This window comes from Microtus pennsylvanicus, chromosome 14 (genome assembly GCF_037038515.1).
Source record: "Microtus pennsylvanicus isolate mMicPen1 chromosome 14, mMicPen1.hap1, whole genome shotgun sequence".
In the NCBI taxonomy this organism is placed as follows: Eukaryota; Metazoa; Chordata; class Mammalia; order Rodentia; family Cricetidae; genus Microtus; species Microtus pennsylvanicus.
Window position 1 is genome coordinate 12,783,317 of NC_134592.1, and position 12,891 is coordinate 12,796,207.

The 12,891-nt window shown below is 47.6% G+C and overlaps 1 pseudogene; it reads right to left on the bottom strand.

Annotated features, from left to right (window-relative positions):
* Positions 1 to 7,062: 7,062 nt before the first annotated feature.
* Positions 7,063 to 7,905, bottom strand: LOC142834886 (small ribosomal subunit protein uS5 pseudogene; annotated as a pseudogene).
* Between the last annotated feature and the right edge of the window lie 4,986 nt (positions 7,906 to 12,891).

Consider the following 12,891-nt stretch of genomic DNA (forward strand, 5'->3'; position numbering starts at 1 on the left):
GTTTTCTCTATGAATGTCTGGGGGAGAGGATGGGGAGAAATGAAAAGTGCAGTTGGGCCGAGAGGGATTTGTAGGACAGCTATCAGAGGGACGGGCTGAAGATGGATGTGCTCGGGCTCCCAGACGGGAAGCCAGACTTGGGACTGGGGTAGTTACACTGGGGGTAGTCATGAATTTGGCCTGGTCTCCAAGGCTGCCCGGAGAAATGTTCAACCCAGAAAGCACCGTGTGCTAGGCACAACTAGGGAGTCGTGAGGCACACCGTAGGAACCCATCAGGCTACAGGAGATAACTCTGAAGCCGGAAGTGCAGGAGCCTGGAGGCTGAGCCCAGACCAGCTTCAGAAGGCTGTTTCCAAGGGGGACTGTGTGTTCTGTTACATGGGGACTCTGGCCTCGCTACAGGCAGATGCCAGGAAGGCTAAAGTTGGGTAGGGCCGTCTCCTTGAATGGAAAGACATCTGGGGACTGAGGTTACATGGATTTGGATCAAGATTTAAGAAAAAAATTGCTCTTGTCTGGGACATCTTCTCTGACCTGGACCTATTTTTAGAAATTTCTTTTAAGGTCAGTGTGGGAAACAAAGGTTTCAGCAATGTTCCCCTGGGCACTCTCCACAGCACATTTAAAATGGAGTCACTGAGAAAAGCAGCTTGGAACACTCAGGAGGGTCAGCTGGTGCTCTCCTATGCTATACCGTCTGTGATGGCTGGCTGGCCCTTAGTGGTAACCACACTGGCAATGGCCTGGAACAAGGCTGGAACCCATCGCAGTTGCAAGCTGTGACTCTGAGCCAGTATTTCAGCACAGATGGAAACTGAGGCTAAGGGATAGAGAACGGCCATCAGAGGTCATGAGACAGGGGCCGCTGTGGCCTCCCACTGGTTCTTTTTTCCCTTGTCTTTTGACAGGGTACCACATGTTCTAGGCTGACCTCCAACTCAGGATGTAGCTGAGAATGGCCTTGAGCTCCTTCTCTTCCTGCCCCAGCTCACAAGTGCTGGGGTGACAGATATGTACCCCTACTCTCAGCCCCAGGGCTTTGTGCGTGCTTAGCAACGCTCTATCACTGAGCTACAGCCCCGGCCTTGGGCTGATATTTTGAAAGCTTTCTGTCCAGCCAGGGCTACTCTTTTGAAGGCTGTGGGAACATGTAAGAGATGGAGGCTTGACTGGCGTCTTAGAGTTTCTGTTGCTGTGAAGAGACACCACAACCATAGCTACACTCTTGTCGCTGCTTTGTTTTCTTTTTCAAGACAAGGTTTCCCTGTGTAACCGTTCTGATTGTCCTGGGACTCACTTTGTAGACCAGGCTGACCTCAAATCCACAGAGATCTGCCTGCCTCTGCCTCTCAAGTGCTGGGATTAAATGTGTGCGCAACCACCACCCGGCTGCATGGCAACTCTTTTTTTTTTTTTTTTTTTTTTTTTTTTTTTTTGGTTTTTCGAGACAGGGTTTCTCTGTAGCTTTGGTGCCTGTCCCGGAACTAGCTCTTGTAGACCAGGCTGGCCTCGAACTCCCAGAGATCCGCATGCTTCTGCCTTCCGAGTGCTGGGATTAAAGGCGCGTGCCACCACCGCCCGGCCTGCATGGCAACTCTTATAAAGGAAAAACATTTAATTAGGGTGGCTTACACACACACACACACATATATATATACACACACACACATGAGTTGGCACCAGAGTGAAGCCACTGCCCATGAACATGAAGAGGAATAGACTCAAGATGCAAAGGAACTTTCCAGAAAGCACTTCATTCTTTAAAAGCTGCTGGGGACCAGCATTCTAGTGAGCAGAAGTGGGGTTGCGCTATCTGCTGACGTCCACACTTTGTCTTTACATTCCCGGGGCAGCTTCTGTGAGGAAGGTCGGCTAACACCATGGCTGTGAACAGCTGGATGTGACTTGGACCATTCCCTTCTCAGTCTGCAAATTCAAAAGCAAAACTGTGTCTGCAGATGTAGGAGTGGGACTGGCTTTAACCAGGGCAGGGTTAAAGCCAAAGGATGATGACAATTGGAAGCCAGGGACAGTGGTAGTGCCCTCTCAACTGTTTTACCACCCTGAAACAAGCCCAGGGCCTGGTTCCATTGCGGCAGGTGGAAAGAGGCTAGCCTGTCTCTTGGCGTGCTCCCAACCACTGCTCTGGGGCAGAGAGAAGTTCACAGAGGGCGCCTATCCACTCCTGCTGACTCTGTGTGCTCTCCAATACTCCTGCTGCCCCCCAAAAGCTCCTGCTCTTTCTCACCTCTCACTTCTTGGCTCACTCTTCCTCCACTTACCCCAGAAAAAATGAAACCTCCCCTGCGGGCTACTCTGCCTCTGCCCCGACGCTGCCCATATCATAGCCCTGGCTTCCTACCCTCCCAGGGCCTGTCTGTGTACCTTCCGTGCCCAGTGTGGTCTCCAGCTGGAGGCTGCTGCTATGGGGATCCACTGATGGGCTAATACACACACGAATGTGTTGATGGACAGAATAGATTGCTCAAGTCCCATGCGTAGCTCATGGCCGGTCCAGTTCAAGCCATCTCCCTCATCAGGAATAAGCCACACCCAAATGAATTCTCCGTGGATGCGGTTACACTGTGCTCATTTCCTTGAGCCTGCACCTCCTCCAGCTGCGGTGTCAATAGTTCAGCCACTGTGCAGAAATCATAAGCCAAACCGCTACTCCATGCCTAAAGGCAGGCAGGCACCTTCCCCTCAACCGCCTGGGTGCTCTGGCAAACAGGGGGTGCCACTGTACTCTGAAATGAAGGAGGGGACCTGGAATCATCAGACCTACAACTGGGCTCCCAAAACCAATAGAGGTGACCATGGGTCTACCAGGCCACTGATGCCAGAGAGGAAGTTGGAGCCTTGCAATCCCCACCTGGCACATGGCGGTTACTCCCAAGCTTCAGGCATTGTCAACCAAGCAGTGGTGGCCAAAATGACCTAGCTTTCAGAGCAATTTTATGTGACAGAGAAAGGAACACACACACACACACTCACACACATATACACACACATTCACATATATGCATTCTCACACACACACACATTCACATATATGCACTCTCACACACATACACACACACTCACACACACTCCCTTACCCTTCACTCAACAAAGATCTGTTAGTGGCAACTCATTCTTGGAGCAAGGAGAGGGAGGGCTGGGGGGTCTTGTGCATATACTCGCCAAGCTGTGTGTTCCCCTCTGTCTCTGTCAAGATAAATGCCAACTGTATGGAGGCACGCATGTGTCCATCGCTGTGTGTTTCTATGGCGAGAACAGAAACAGCTTCTTGTCTTAACTTTGAGATGCAAAGGTTCAGGCTGGAAGTAACATTTTCTCTCTATCTCCTTCCTTCAATTTCAGGACGGTTTGCTTCTCCCAAAAGAATCTCTGCTCTGTTACCAGCCCACGGAGTTTCTCCCAGAACTCAGCTTCCTGTGAAATAAGGGGTTAGTATGCACTCCTAAGTCCCTCCGAAGACTAATGTACCAGTTTACTATCAATGAAATTAAAAAAAAAATCCCTCTCCTGCCTACATGACTACACTCCATCACTTTTCCCACAGGCGTGGTGCACACAAATCAAATCAAAACAGAAATCATCACGCCCTGTTATGGATCTCAGACACAGTTTCTTTTAATAAAATATGCAAATACTTTGCAGTAAATTGATTTCCCAGTTTCATTCTCTTATCTCCATATTTATTATTCATGACTCCTCCACCCCTCCTTGAAGCACAGAGGTGGGGGTGGGGCGGGTCTAGAAGGCCGAGTTTCCTTGCTTTCCTACAGTTAGTACTGGCGCAATGTTATACTTCTGGGAATAAAAGATACCTGTGAAGATTATTTTTTGTCTCGGATGAGAGGAAGGACAGAAGGCAAGAATGTTTTCATTGACTCTATTCCATGCATTGACTATCCTGGACAACACCGCATGTCCTAGCTAAGGAAAATGATGATAGTTTAGAGTTTCTACATTTTTCCTTGCGTATATAGGATATAAAATAGGTATCCAAATAAAAAATGTACAGGTAATAAATCATCAATAAGGTTATTTTAAGCCAGTCTTTGATATACATATAGTGTTACATCTTTAAAGATTCTAGTAGAGCCGGGTGGTGGTGGTGCATGCCTTCAATCCCAGCACGGGGGAGGCAGAGGCAGGTGGATCTCTGTGAGTTCAAGGTCAGCGTGGTCTACAAGAGCTAGTTCCAGGCCAGGTTCTAAAACTATAGCAGAAATCCTGTCTCAAAAAACAAAAACAAAACAACGGAAAAAAAATTCAAGCAAATTTGCATATTGTTTCTTTTTATCTAAAGACTTAATCTTGGAGCCAGTGATGACTTGCATTCAATCCCTGGGACCCTCAGGGTGGAAGGAAAGATCTTACTGTGGATACATCTCCCCTGCTGTTTTTTCTCTGCCATCCTTGACTGACATGGGAACCCAGCATCCTCAGCTTTCTGATGTAGGAGACCAGCAGCTCTCTAGGAACCCTCCAGGTCTCCAGTGCCCCTGGTTCTCGGCCTCTCTGATATGAAGACAGCCGTTGTTGGACTACCATCATTGCGGGACTGCCAAATAATGGAAGCCAATCTAATAACCACCTCTCTCTCTCTCTCTCTCTCTCTCTCTCTCTCTCTCTCTCTCTCTCTCACACACACACACACACACACACACACACACACACACACGAGAGAATATATAGAGATACATAACTATATATTCACTCTATTAGTTCTGTTCCTCTAGACAGCCCTTACTAATACACAGAACAGATCTTAACATAAGCACCTTAGTGCAAGAGGCTCCTCCACAAAGCCCATGAGAAGGAGTGGGGAGCGGAAATCAGACAAGCAAAGAAGAAACTCAGAAACAGAAATACATGTGCCGTGTGTTGGGGAGCCAGGCTGAATCATGTTGGGCCCTCTGATAAACCTCCTGCTTTGTGTCCAGTCCGTGGAATTCTCTGTGGTGTGGGAAGGATGGAGCTGGAAGGCTGACCCTCCCTTGGCTGGGAGAGTTCCAAGAGTATGGGGACAACCTTAAGACAGAGAAGAAGAGAGTCACAGGGGTTGAGATAAAATAAAAACTTCAAGGACTAGAAAGAGTGACTCGGTCCCAAATGGCCCAGCCAACTGAGAAAGACAGGATCAGCCCATGTACAGCATCTAATGCCCACAGACGGGCAATGCCTTCCTGGATCAAATGCAAAGAATCCAGGGCTTTAGCCAGAGGGCTAGAGGCAGAGGACCTGTGCCAGGGAAGGTGTAGCTGTTCTGGGCACCTGTCTTGGGTGTCCTGAGTGGAGCAGGCCAGCAAACTGCCACCAGGAAAAGAATGCATGGGTCCTGAGAATAGACATTGAGTCCCATCATCTGCAGGGACCAATGGAAGCCAGGGCCTGACTCCAGAAACTAGTCTCTTTCCTGCAATGTTCACCGGGGAAACTGCAAGCAGCCGGGAATCCGAGAGGCTGAGCTTCTTGGTTGGTGGGAAGGGAACAGGAAGCTGCTGCAGAAGGCTTTGTTGCGGTCATAATTGGTTCTGAGTAAAATCACTCAGGTTCACAGTATAGGTGGCTAGTCATGCCTTGTCCCACTGACCCTCCGAAGTTTGTGTTCCTGAACGTCCCACTCATGAAGCCAAGGTCGGTCTTCTGGCAGGAAACACGTGACTCCCTGCTGCTGGACTGTGTATGAGTACACTCATGTATCGTGGACGGGATGAAGGGCTTCTTTCTGAGCCTGAGTCCAGCCAGGTTGGAACAATCCTCACAGGCTGGAATTAGGGACCGGCCTTCAACCCTCAGTTGTGGGGATGAAATGCTTAGCCAGGTGGACGATCCTTCCTTTCCCAGTGAAGACCCGTGGGCCCTCAGGAGACAGGAGTCTGCAGCCTCCTTCTGGGGTTTGACTGCAACACGTCTGTTTCCACATTTCACCCGCAGGCTGTTGTTTCATTATTCAAGAGAGGAATTTCTCAAAGAACTTTCAGGCCTATCAGAGAGCAGCTGCCGAGGAATCTAAAACGACAGGGCCCAAGACGGCACTTTGAGGAGAGCACGCCATTAAAATTCGGTTCCAAGGTACACGATGGAAACCCAGGATAATCCAGATTAATCCCAGCTGCAGCTTCCCTCCTGTGTGAGAGGAGATGGAAGGGAGGCAATGCCCGGATGGGAGGCCGTTTCATGCTCACGGGGATCCTGGCTTTCTTACTGCTAATCTCTTTGTCTTCATTGTTACCTCATGATCTAAGATGGCTGTCATTGGCAATCCAGGCTGTAGGAGGGAAGGAAGGCTGAAGGCCAAACAGGTCTCCTTCCCCTACTTGCCTTTTAAAAAGACTCCACAGGTTTAACCTACTTCTACTTCTGCATGCACCTCCTTGACCAGACTGTCACATGACTCCCTCTAGCTGCGAAGGAGCCTGGGAAGTGTAGTCTTCTTTTGATATAATTATATTTTAATTAAAAAAATAAGGTATTATTTAAAATAACAGTAAAGTAAGGATTTTACATTCATCTGTGGTCGAGCATGGGCACAGCACCCAGCTTACTGAACCTCATCAATGACTATTTCACATCAGAGCTGGGGTCGGGGTGTAGCCCAGTCCTGGCAGGAAGCCTTGAGTTCAATCCAAAGCTACATAAAAAAAATTTTAAAGTATTTATGATGATAAAAACCATAGTATTTTTCCTTTGATTGCTAAGCCTTAGTTCATGATAGGTCTGTTCTGCTGAGTGTACCAGCTTTGATCATTTAAAACTATCATTTTCTGTTTGCTCCTCATTAGAAAGGAAGTATACAAATATATTATTATATAAAGTAGCCTATCATCCATCATCAGGTGACTGTCATAGGAGACCTCCATTTCTTAAAAAGCATTCTGCCGAGCTTGAATTTTCTTTTTTTTTAAAAATGTTAACAGACTTAATTCACTTTTATTTTCCTTGTATAAAATCCCTTATGTGCTGGTCTACAGAGCTAGTTCCAGGACAGGCTCCAAAGCCACAGAGAAACCCTGTCTCGAAAAACCAAAAAAAAAAAAAAAATCCCTTATGTGGTGGCCACAGCTGGAGCCTGGGTCCTCTGAACAGAGACTCTGGTGTGGGTTTTCACAAGATGGTCAGTGAATTTCTGATAAGGAGACTTGGTGAACACAGTCTCTTTCCAGAGGTCGGGGGTCAGATAGCTGTAGGTCTTAGAGATGGCATCAAAGGTGGCCTTGGCAAAGTTGCCCAGGGTGGCAGTACAGCCCCTGGCTGATGTGTAGCAGTTATCAATGCCAGCCATCATCAGTAGCTTCTTAGGCACAGGAGCAGAGACTATGCCAGTGCCTCTGGGGGCAGGGATGAGACGCACCAGCACAGAACCACAGCGACCTGTCACTTTGCAAGGAACAGTGTGGGGCTTGCCAATCTTGTTCCCCCAGTAGCCTCTCCGCACAGGGACAATGGAAAGCTTGGCCAAGATGATGGCCCCTCGGATGGCAGTGGCTACCTCCTTGGAGCACTTGACACCGAGACCTACGTGACCATTGTAGTCCCCAATAGTGACGAAAGCCTTGAACCTGGTCCGCTGGCCTGCCCTATCTGCTTCTGCACGGGCATGATCTTCAGAACCTCATCCTTTAGGGAAGCTCCCAGGAAAAGTCAATAATCTCAGATTCCTTAATGGGCAGGGAGAACAGGTAGATCTCCTCTAGGAACTTGATCTTCATGTCCTTAACCAGGTGGCCCAGCTTGGTGACAGGAATCCACTCCTTGTCTTCAGCTTTACCTCTGCCAGCCCCGTGGCCCCTCAGATGCTACCGAATCCTCCACAAAAGCTGCCACGGCCTCCTAATCCTGGGCCCCCGGGTCCTCCGGGCCCTCCCGCTGCACCGGAGTCATCCGCCATTTGGTGTTTTCCAGAAGAAGAAGAAGCCTGAACTTGAATTTTCAAATGAATTGCTAAGCCGAGTGATGAGGTTCACAGAATGACCATTGTCAGGAGCCAAATGATACTGCTACATTTTTGTTATTCTTTTTTATTGTTTTTATTGAGATACATATTTTTATCCCCTCCCCTCCCTTCCTGCCCTCTCCCCTTCTATCCTTTCCTGTGATCTTCACGTTCCCAGTTTACTCAGGAGATCTTGTCTTTTTCTACTTCCCATGTAGATTAGATCCATGTATGACTCTCTTAGGGTCCTCATGGTTGTCTAGGTTCTCTAGATTGTGAATTGTAGGCTGGTTTTTCTTTGCTTTATGTCTAAAAGCCACTTATAAGTGAGTGCATATTATATTTGTCTTTCTGGGTCTGGGTTACCTCACTCAATATAATGTTTTCTAGATTCATTCATTTGCTTGCAAATTTCAAGATGTCATTATTTTTTCTGCTCTGGTACTCCATTGTGTAAATGTACCACATCTTCTTTATCCATTCTCCAGTTGAGGGGCATCTAGGTTGTTTCCAGGTTCTGGATATGATAAATATTGCTGCAATGAACATGATTGAGCACATGTCCTTGTGGTATGATTGAGCATCCTTTAGGTATATACCCAAAAGTGGTATTGCTGGGTCTTAAGGTAGATTGTTTCCTAATTTTCTGAGAAATTACCACACTGATATCCAAAGGGGCTGTAACGTTTGCACTCCCACCAGCAATGGAAAACTATTCCCTTTACCCCACAACCTCTCCAGCATAAGCTGTCATCAGTGTTTTTGATCTTGGCCATTCTTACAGGTGTAAGATGGAACCTCAGAGTTGTTTTGATTTGCATTTCTCTGATGACTAAGGATGTTGAACATTTCCTTAAGTGTCTTTCAGCCATTTGTGATTCTTCTGTTGGGAGTTCTCTGTTTAGGTCTGTAACCCACTTTTTTTTATTGGATTATTTGTTCTTTTGATGACCAGTTTCTTGAGTTCTTTGTATATTTTGGAGATCAGTCCTCTCTCTGTCCAATGTTAGGTTGGGGATGATCTTTTCCCATTCTGTAGGCTGCCATTTTGTCTTGTTGACTGTGTTCTTTGCTTTACAGAAGTTTTCAGTTTCAGGAGGTCCCATTTATTAATTGTTTCTCTCAGTGTCTGTGCTACTGGGGTTATATTTAGGAAATGGTCTCCAGTGACAATGTGTTCAAGTGTACTTCCCACTTTCTCTTCTGTGAGGTTCAGTGTGATTGGTTTTATGTTGAGGTCTTTGATCCATTTGAACTTGAGTTTTGCACATGGTGATAGATATGGATCTATTTTCATTCTTCTACATGTTGATATCCAGTTATGCCAGCACCACTTTTGAATAGTCTTTCTTTTCTCCATTTTATACTTTTTGCTTCTTTGTCAAAAATCAGGTATTTGTAGGTGTGTGGATTGATATCCAGGTCTTCGATTTGGTTCCATTTTTCCTCCTTTCTGTTTTTATGCCAATACCAGGCTGTTTTCAGTACTGTAGCTCTGTAGTAGAGTTTGAAGTCAGAGATTGGGATGCTTTCAGAAGTTTCTTTATTGTACAGGAATTTTTTTGTCTATCCTGTTTTTTGTTTGTTTGGTTTTTTTTTTTTTTTTTGCTTTTCCATATAAAGCTGAGTATTGGTCTTTCAAGGTCTGTAAATAATCTTTCTGGGATTTTGATGGGCATTGCATTGAATTTGTAGATTGCTTTTGCCATTTTTACTATGTTAATTCTACCTACCCAAGAGCATGGGAGATCTTTCCACTTTCTGGTGTCTTCTTCGATGTCTTTCTTCAAAGATTTAAAGTTCTTGTCATACAAATCTTCCACTTGTTTGATTAGAGTTACTCCAAGATATTTTATGTTATTTGTGACTATTGTGAAGGGTGATGCTTCTCTGATTTCTTTGAGGAAGTGTAGTCTTTTAGTCGAGACCATGATGGAAAGACAGATAAGGAAGAAGGGAAGAGTGGGTACTAGGGAGGCAGTTAGCAACCTAGGACATGAGCAATTTCCATGGGCTAAGACAGAGTTCCTGGAGGCCTAACTTACCAGCCTGACTCCAAGCAGCAGCCTACAAGGCTGGTGCAGGAGGCTGTAGCACTAGTCCCTGAGGCCCTTGTGGGTCAGGAAAGGCTCCCAGGCCCAGAAAGTTCATGTTGCTGTACAGCTATCTGCTCTTTTCTGGCCAGACCTCAAAGGCATCGGCAACGGCATCGGCAACGGCAGAGCTGCAGGAGGCTCTGGGCCTGCTTGTTAATACACCCGTGCAGGTGGGAGCAACAGAGCCAGCTTCGTCTGTGGTCACAGGTGGCGTCTGAGTCCCGCGAGCTGCGTAGGAATCAGGGGGACGACAAAAAATATTCCAAAGAGAGGGAAAATTACCCAGAAAATGTGTCCCAAGAAAAGTGGGCTTTAAAAAAAGTTTGTCTCACGCAAAGCATTATCTTGAAGTCCTCCAGCTAGGCTAAAAGCCTGTCCCGTTCCTCCCCGGGATTCCTAGTGAATTAATAATACCACTGATGAATATTCAAAAGTAGGCAGCTATTGTGCCTCCAAGCACATAATTAATTATTCATTACACATTTTTACTCACTGAATTAAAAAACACAGGGTGCTGTGGGAAATGAAGTGTGCTTCGCGGCAGGGGCACGAAATTCCACACTGCCCCTTTAAGGACTATTATTCTCTATTTGTGGTTACCAAGCAACATAAATGCTGGGCAATTAGATCATGGGTTGTCTCTGAAGACTGATGGGATAATAAGCTGTAGTTAAGTATTAAGTTGACCCAGTGAAGGTCCCATCTGAATAAACCTGGCTAGGGCCACAGCTGGTGTCTTTTAAATGAAACTTTTACATTAAGACCATACAAAAGGTGACTGTTTTGTGAGCATGCGCGAAGCGCGCTCTCTGTAGGCCCCACCAAGGTTCAAGGTGCCTTCGCTTGCTCAGCACCTCTGCCTCTTTGAAACTGTGCAGGCTGGAGTGGCCTGCTGTCCTGCAGGACCCACGAGGCTGGGGCATCACCATCCAGCCTGGCAGAAGTCACTGGAGAGCCGCCCGGAAGGAGACAGGCGCAGGTGAGAACGCATATTCTAGCCGAGAGGAGCTAAAGTCAGATCAACCCTGATGAAACCAGAACAGAACAAAATAGGCCAAATTTTCCTGTCAGGGACTGGAACATTGGGAAAACCTTCCCGTCTTCTGGTTTACAAGGTTCTCTGGCTTCTAGAATCTAGCACTAATATCTCCCTGTCCTGGGCTCTGAACAGAAAACTCGAGGAGCACAGAACCGGAACTCCCGACAGGTCCCCTACACGCCTCCACCCCCAGGGATTGAGCTAAGTGTGAGTTATACCTCTGAGCCACGTGACTATTGAGTATTAAGATCTGAGGGATGCTTTCATTCTTAGCTGCTGCTCGGTTGTAAAGCCAAACTCTGCCTTATGACTGCAGCTAGCTGTTTCCTTACTCACGCCGGTGTTGGTAAGTCTCCTGATGTACAGGGAAGCTGGCTGCAGTTGGAAGAGCTGTGCCCTGCAAAAGAGTGATTGGCCGTGGAGGTGGGTGGATCCACCTAGAGCACGGCCCACTCACCTGGTCACAGTCCTGTCCAATGAATAGGAACATGAAGAACCAGACAGAGATTATAATATTTGCACTAGTGTTAAGTCTCAAAGCCCTGTGAAGAGAGTGTCCCTTACTGAAAATGGGGAAACTGAGGCTCAACTAACTTGAACAATCTGGCTACTACCCACCAGGCAGCTAGACAGGAGCCAGGGGTCCACCTACAGGTTGCACAGGTTGAGTCAGGCCTATACGTCACAGCTAAGGGTGAAAGGGACTTAGAATAGCCAGTGCCTGAGGACTAATGCAGGGCCCCGAGGCCCCAGTGGCCAGAGAAAAGCCCTAGTCCATGGTTGCTGCGCAGCAGGGACAGGGGAGGGAAGTGTCTGCAGATAAGAATGCAGATGTGTTTGTTCTCTAACAACCAGTACCACCACCCAGGCGCCCGTTCACCTGAGGACAGCCAGCCTCGAGAGTCCCCACCCTGGGAAGGACAGCCAGTCTCATGAGATCCCCTGAGCTTGAGGGAAGGAGGAGAGGGGGATAAGACCAACAGTCAGAGCAAGAGGAGAAAGCAGCAGGCAATTGCCTGCTTCAGAACCGGCCTTACTTGCAGTTCTGCAGGGAAGTTAGACCCCCAGCAGCAGACAATGGAAACAAGCTAGTGGGGCCGGAGAGATGGCTCAGCAGCTAAGGGGCAGTTCAGTTCCCAGGACCCACATCAGGAGGCCCACAACTGCCAGGAGCTCAGTTCCTCGGGGTCCTTCAGCCTCTTCTGGTCTCCAGGGACACCCACACACATGTGGCCCACAGACACACAGGTATGCACAAAGGAAAAGACCAGGCTCACAAGAAGAGTCAGTTCGCAGGCCTGGCGGAGCCACTAACCCAGAGTCCTTGGCCACACAGTCCCTTCTCCCCAGCAGGCAAATCCAGGCTTGGAGCTAGAGGATCTCCAGCGGGCTTCAACTGTAACGCCGTGATTCCGTGTCCGGCAAGAGCGAACACCACCAAAGGAAAAGCAGAGCGTCTGTGCTGCCGCCTTCACAGATTTTGCTGTTGTTAGTTGGTTGTTCGTTTAACATAAAATACCCTAGGATTCCACTGTTGACAGGGGATGGTAGTTCTATTGTAGTCATAGATCGTTAATTATGTAGACGAAAGGGCAGTAGTCCAGATTATTTCTGTCTGCAGACACTCCGTCATGCAGAGCCCGAAACAGTTCTCAATGGATAATTTAAAAAATGTATGTCTAAAGCTGCGGCAGGAAGTAGAGCTGGACAGAGATGCAGCTGCAGAGTCCGTGGGCAAGGGTGGCTGTGCAGCAGAGCAGGCAGGACCTAGGAGAAGTCCTGCAAAGGCTGGTGGGTGTACTTCTC